Source organism: Cynoglossus semilaevis, chromosome 2 (assembly GCF_000523025.1).
Source record: "Cynoglossus semilaevis isolate Cse_v1.0 chromosome 2, Cse_v1.0, whole genome shotgun sequence".
In the NCBI taxonomy this organism is placed as follows: domain Eukaryota; kingdom Metazoa; phylum Chordata; class Actinopteri; order Pleuronectiformes; family Cynoglossidae; genus Cynoglossus; species Cynoglossus semilaevis.
This window is the reverse complement of record NC_024308.1, coordinates 16,288,721-16,296,601: the sequence shown is the minus strand read 5'-3', so window position 1 is coordinate 16,296,601 and position 7,881 is coordinate 16,288,721.

Here is a 7,881-nt window from a genome sequence, read left to right as displayed (position 1 = left end):
TCACTCCTGACTTTCAGGACCGCAATATTGATGATATTTTCACCGGTACTGGTACTTATTGCATTGAGATGCATAATGCATGACATGACACCTACGTAGGTGTGCTCTCAGCAGTTTCGTAATCCGACATGCCCATTTGGATACGTACGCACATAATTGCAGTTTAAGGTCATTTTACCCAAAATGCCACAGTTGTTTTGCAACAGAGGAGCTCTTGTTTAATTTGAGCTATTTTGAGTGATTTAACAGTACGACTGTAATTCTTTACGTTTCTTCACGCCTGCTTGCTTCTTCCAAGGCCACTCGACCAACACAGCCTTATTGTATTTCTATAATTCGTTTCACCTGATTGTTCAACAAATGAGGTCAACGAAATAACATTTCTATATTATTGAGATCATATTGATATTACTACTTGATAAATGATTACTTTACTAGATGTGCTCGTCGCCCATTTACTGAACAAAATTTTAAAAAAAATTATGAAAAAAAAAAAGTCTTTTAAATTTGCCTACAGTGATTCATTTTGGTTTGTTTGTCCTTCGGGGCTCATCCAGAGAGCAGTCGCCATGTGTTACTTCCAAACATAGAAAAGTGCTTTTGTCTGCGTATGTATGCGTGTGACCGTTTGTTAAATCCCAGGTGTGTGCAATTTGTGCAAGTTCTCCAAATTGAGAAAGATACATTATACCTGCCATTACATACACTCTGGAAACACACAACATTTGTCTGATTTTCTATTAGCCAAAAGCCCAACAGGCACAACACATGTTGCTATGTGAAAGCTAACTCTATTCTATCTATCTATCTGTCTGTATATCTATCTATCTATCTATCTTTCCATCTATCCATCTATCTATCTCTCTATCTATCCATCCATCCATCCATCCATCCCTCCATCTATCTATCCATCTATCTATCTATCCATCCATCCCTCCATCTATCTATCCATCCATCATCCATCTATCAATCCATCCATCTATCCATCTATCCATCCATCCCTCCATCTATCTATCCATCTTTCCATCTATCTATCCATCCATCTCACCATCTATCCATCCATCCATCTATCCATCCATCTCTCCATCTATCTATCCATCCATCTCACCATCTATCCATCCATCCATCCATCCAACTCTCCATCTATCTATCCATCCATCCATCCATCCCTCTCTCTCTATCTATCTATCTATCTTTCCATCTATCCATCTATCCACCTATCCATCCATCCATCCATCCGTCCCTCCCTCCCTCATCCATCCATCTGTCCCTCCATCCATCCGAAGTTTCTCCATTTCAACATTCACTCCAATAACCAGTTACTTCCTACTTGCACGTTACAACAAATCTATATTTTACGTAAGGAACACGTGAAAAGTCTGTCTCAAAACTACACATTTAAAGCCCAACGAGACAAAACACCCTCTAATGTTTACCAAATGATGCGACCTCACTATTTAGCAATACACTGTGTTATTGCTAAAAGCTTTGAAACATTAGATATTCAATTTATAACAATATCAGTCTCTACGATCATGTGAAAAAAAACAATGATACAATTACGAATGCATATGAAGTTAATTAAAAAAATGTAAATGACTTCTGTTCCAAATGAAGAATACAATATGGATGCCATGGTTGGTACATAGTTAGTTCAAAGGAGGGGCTGTAAGCGGATAAGTATCTATAAATGTATTGCGGTGAAAAGGTCTCCCTGGAGCTGCAAAATGAATCGCCCCTCTCCGTTCATATCTCTATCAGAGAAGCAACGTGAAAACAAATGATTTTGCTCTTTCTCTCCTTCTCTTTCTCTCTCTCTCATTCCACTATCTCTCATTCTTCTACACACACAGATACTTTACCCACACACAAACACACACACACACAAACGAGGTGTCAAAAGCGTGACCAGTTCATGGCTCCCATGGGTCCAGTTATAAACCTGCAAGGCCAGCCGTTTGTAGATCTGTGCTCCAGTTCCTCGCCTTACTAATACATAAACACTTTTTCGACACGATAACTCAACAGAGAATACAGAGGTAATACCACGGGGCAATAACAGAACGCACATCTATCTGGATGTCTTCCTGCCACATCCTTGTTGTGAGCATCCGCTCAGGTCACAATCTCCCCCAACAGAGAATATATGAACCAAATGGCGTTTTGAGCGCACGCTCCGCAGATATATGAGATATTGATAAGCACTCAAAACACTTTACAATACAGTTCTGTCATTCGGATCAATTTACATTATGTTTATAACGAGCTAGCGAAAGCATTAAGATAAATTAGCCGGTATATCAACAGCACTGTAGTCTTCATAGCACAGGTCTGAAACTGGACCAGTTATTGACATTTAGTGGAGGGAAAAAAAAAAAAACTGAAATATGGAGGAAGAGACGACGAAAGAAAGAAAATCCATCGAATCCATCTTGGAAATATATAGCTGATCGCGTTCAAAAGCTAAGGTGCGGTACGCTGTTACTTGGTTTACGACCTATGGCGTTTCGTGGTTACATCACCGTCTCCCATAAATTTCATAAGAAATGTTTGTTCCATCACTCCTGAAAATAATTGCGACAAATACGTTGCTATACGCAGAAGACGGCTTTGTTTACATTCGTCGGTCGCACGTCATACATTGGATTGTGCCGCATTTGCTTACTTTTGTTTGTGTGGCGGGGTTTTTTTTTTGCCCTTTGTTATGGCTTCCAGGCATAAGTCAGACTGATCTAAAAATAGTTACATCAAGGGCAACTGGGCGGAGTAGGTTTTTTTTTTTTTTTTTTTTTTGTGGTTTCACCATTCATCCAAGTCCTGAGTTCTCTCCCCAAAAAATTCAACACCCTCCCCGACAGCAAGTTTCAGTTTCATTTCAAAGGAGACCCGGCCAAAAGTGTTACTCAGGTGACACTGTTACTCCATGGGTATGGTATCACTCCCTATTCACACCTCCAGCCTCGTGACTTTACATTCCGTCCTCCTTATCTTCAAAAAAATCCTACTTCGTCCGGTTGATTAAATGACCTGGGTGATTGAGAACCAACACAGACAAGTCAGACTGATGTTAGCATACTGTGTTAGCATAGGTGCGTGACACAGGACTAATGTACAGCATGCGAGTTACATGGCACCATAGGAACGGAATACAGACAGTATACCCCCCCCCCCCCCCCCCCCCCTCGTATATGCAACGATTGAACAGCATCCATCCACCTATCCTTCCTCTCGCTGAGGTTTGCTGCGACCAGTGTGAGAAGGAGTGTGAGTTTAAATATAAAACACAAATGGAAGGGGTAAATACACATGTTCTCATTTGTTCGCCCTGCGGGGAAACAAGTTGTGTTTCACTAAAGCACTTCGAGCATGAAATACCATCACCAAGCCAAGCATGGGTTTGTGGGGGCTTTAACCTCAGGTCAGACGCCAGCTCGCATCAGTGTGTAAGTCTGCAGCTGACAAGTTGACTGACACAATTGTCAAATGGATTGACTGGGACTTTGGATGGATTAATATTGTTGGGGACAAGGGCTTCACTGAAGTTCACGAATGTGCCATTCACTTGCGACAAGAGCTTGAGAAGAGCTTTAATTTTTTTTTGTCCACACTGCTGCGTTCAAATAGTAAGAGAGGTTAGCTTAGATGTCCGCATCGCTCTGATCTTTTAGGCAAAGAATATTAATATTTTATCAAATAACATCCCCTCCATTTTGCCTTTACTAAAATTCGATGCTTCCACATTGAAGTGGTTTGCACGCCTGCCTTACATTCAGTAGAGTTCTGGGTTTGATACCTAGCGAAACCACATATTCGGCGCCTCCAAGAGGCAGCCTTGTTGCAGCAGATATGCTGTTAACATGGCAAATCTGTTTTCGGAAGTGTGGTGCAGCCGTTCCCCGAGACATAGACATTCGTAGATACGAACCCTCCATTTTGCCTTTACTAAAATTCGATGCTTCCACATTGAAGTGGTTTGCACGCCTGCCTTACATTCAGTAGAGTTCTGGGTTTGATACCTAGCGAAACCACATATTCGGCGCCTCCAAGAGGCAGCCTTGTTGCAGCAGACATGCTGTTAACATGGCAAATCTGCTTTCGGAAGTGTGGTACAGCCGTTCCCCGAGCCATAGACATTCGTAGATACGGACAACAACTGACTGATGTCCAATAAATATACGTAACATGCCGTATTGCGTTCGCAAGTTCGTGTTTTGAACCGCGAGCCCGACTAGTTCCCCTTTCATCTCGCCCAGTTCGTTTTTACTTTCGAACAATTACAAACAAACTCTCGGAACCTATTGTGTTCGTAAGTTGGGCACTGTCTGTATCGGAAAAGTTCAAATTATTCTTGATTATGTCCATGTCTGTATCGGAAAAGTTCAAATTATTATTGATTATGTCCAATAATATTGGCCAACAGATATTAGCATAACTCTGTAAAATGGATAAGAATCGTGATTGGGAAAACCCGATAATGCAATGCCTGGATTTTGCAAAACATGCTGGAATCGCTTTAAAAGTTAAAATTTCGTACAGAAGATGCTAATTTGTGGAATGCCTATCGTGGGGCATCAAAATAAAAGTAGGAAATGTGGAATTTCCACGACGTAAAGCTATGTGACGGAAGCTACAAATTTGGAGGAAAACGGCTGCATAAATCAGAAAATTAGATAGATAAAATAAATAGATAGATGGATGGATGGATAGAGAGAGAGAGAGAGAGGAAGAGAAAGAGAGAGAGAGATGATATTAAATGGAGGTGTTTCAGTAATGAAAATAAATGGTGGAGTTACACAAATAGCTGGGATCCTGCAGTGCCATTGGGTTGGAGGGGGAAACAGAGTTATTAATAATTATGTAGCCTAATATTGATGATTAAGTGGATGATGTTAATGGTTGCTTCTCTAATTAGCATCAGCAGGATGCAATGTGCTGCAGATTAATTTTATTTATGCAAATGGAGCACGGAAGACGACACAGCACCTCTGAGTGTGACGCCGTGGTTACACGCACAACAGGGTTGAGAATGTATTTGCCGAATATAATCGTATTTGTTTCAATACATTTTGACTGTTTACTGACGTCAACTGTTACTGATGTCCCGCCCTTTTTTAAATACTCTATAGAGTTTATATGTTAAATTGCATTTGGCATTTTTATATTTCATTGGAATTCATGTTTTTCGAAATCACAAATACATGATACTATGTACATAATACTCTAGGCATAGGGCAGCGTTTTTTAAACCTTGGGGTCAGGACCCCATGTGGGGTCGCCTAGAATTCAAATGGGGTCAGCTGAGATGTCTAGTTACGATACAAAAATTACTGATAAAAAGTAATTATTATTTTGAACTATTTTGTCCCGTTACGATACAAAAATTACTGATAAAAATATTTTTAAACTAATCATTATTATTTTGAACTATTTTGTCAAAAACACCACACACAATCTTAAACAACTGTAGTCTTTCACTTTCATGAATATGAATCAGGTTATAAATAAATTGCCAGCATGATGGTTGCGAACATGTGACTGAAAAAAAAAAAAAAAAAAGTCTCAGTGGTCGACAGAAATTTGTAATGTTAAAATGGGTTCACAAGCCAAAAAGGTTTGGAGCCACTGGAATACTTTTTTTTTTTTTTCAGCTACAAATCGGTTCTAAATTATAATTACTGGGTCAAGCTTGGATCACCAAACATGAGAACGGTTCTGCAGGTCTAGAGAGACATTTTGAATTTCAAAGCACAATGTTAATAGTCAAAGCCCGATGCATGCTGATCCTTTGATGGCAGTTGATGGCAGAAGAAAATTTCATTTAAAGTGGTGAATAGGAAAATGGAATGAGGACAACTACGGTGGCACTTAAGAAAAAAAAAAAATCTGAATCTTCCACATACTCTTCCAACTCAATATATTTTCTGCCATATCTCTCTGGAAAAAAAAATCCTAGCTACTGGTATATACCGTGAAAAAAATTAGGAATACCTTTAATCGACCACTGAGGTTTATAATAATGACACATTAGTGAAAACACAATGATTAAGGTGAAGGGACGTGCTAGAAAAAAAAAAAAAAAATCTGAGCGAAACCAGAAAATTAAAGACACAAATATTCCACTTGATTATGTTGATCTTTGTAAAAAAAAAAGAAAAAAAAAAAAGAAGAAACCAAACAAATAAATAAATAAAGCTAAGGAGGCTCTTAAAAAAAAAAAAAAATCTGAGCGAAACCAGAAAATTAAAGACACAAATATTCCACTTGATTATGTTGATTAAAAAAAAAAGAAACTAAACAAATAAATAAATAATGCAGTTGAAAGAGGCGATATATGAACATTTGAATCCCCCTGTATTTAGACAACAAAATGATGTACATAAAATAGCCTGGAAACTAAAGCGAGCACCTGCCCATGAAACAGAGAGCGTGTGCATCTGACAAGAGCACAACAGAGAGGGGCAGAGAAACAGACCCCACGTGTGTTGAGTGCTGGGCTCGTGTGCCTGTATTGCTAAGCAAAGCAATGTGTTTATGGGTGGGCGGACTTGTCTATGTTTCCCCCCCTGGTTCACATTATTCTGTGTATCCAGGGCAGGGAGTGCCATGACAGGCAGAAACATCAGCCACATCTAATGTGGAAAACGAAACGAGTGTGGAGTAACGTAATGTTAAAAACAGGGATATTAGCCATGCTAATGTTGGGCTAAATGGGGGGGGGTAAACTGAATGTCTTTGCGTTTAATTTGTATATATATATAATGTATAGTGCCTTGTAAGGCTCTAATCCAGGCATAGGCAAACTAAGGCCTGGGGGCCGGATGCGGCCCGTTCAGCTTTTTAATCCGGCCCGCCAAACGTTTTCCAAATTATATAATTTATTTACATTATCATTGTAGGTCTGCCTTTTCACTGCAATACCCACATTTTTCAATAGATGGCATAGAAAATGATGATTTAAAATGATTTTCGCATTTTAGCCTTTCTGCATGATTTTATCTTAGTTCACACGAACCCTCCATCTATCTGCCCCCGCCCCCCCCCCCCCCCGCCCCCGTTCAATGTTAGGACAATTGTGGCCCACGCTTCAAAAACGTAGCCCACGTCTGATCTAGCAGGTTGAACCAAACGTGATCAATCTAAAATGCAACTTTTAATTCCTTTCAACATCAGTCTTTTCTTGGTGGCAAAGGTTTAATTGGTTGTTTAAAGCCGCTGTCAGCCTAAGACTTTGAAACCAGATATAGAAGAGGTTAAAACGAAGGTCTACCAGACCCTGTCTATGATACCGTGCAGGTGTACGAAACATCATCGCACAGACAGACGGCCGACAGAATCAGGACTCATCTCCTCTGCGTTTCGGCATGATGACTGCTGCCATCAAAGCAGAAGTGCTTTGATTCTTCTGCTGCGCACGTTCATGTGTGGCACGCACACAATTAGACATTTGGAGAGGGTAACGCTTTGATCCACAGATAACTCTGTCACAAGGCTCCTGATATCTGCACGGGGCAAGTCTGTAGTCAGCTGCCGCTCACTGTGCGAACCCGCCCCCGTTCACTTCAATATAATAATAATAATAATAATAATCATTATTATTATTATTATTAGTCTTGTTTGTTGCTATATAATATTATATATTAAATTGCAAGTCCAAGTCAAGGGTCAAGTCTTGGTGGAAAAATACTAAGGTAGGTCTCTAGTCTCTGAACTAAACGTCCCATCGTTGGTTCATGTCAGACAGGGAAACAAAAAAAATGCAGTATTTTATAATCATTTAATATCACAAATACTAAAGTACAATGTAGTAGTTTTTGTGTTCGATGTTCGCAAGGAAATGTTCTTAACTGACCCATTACATATATATATATGTATATATATATA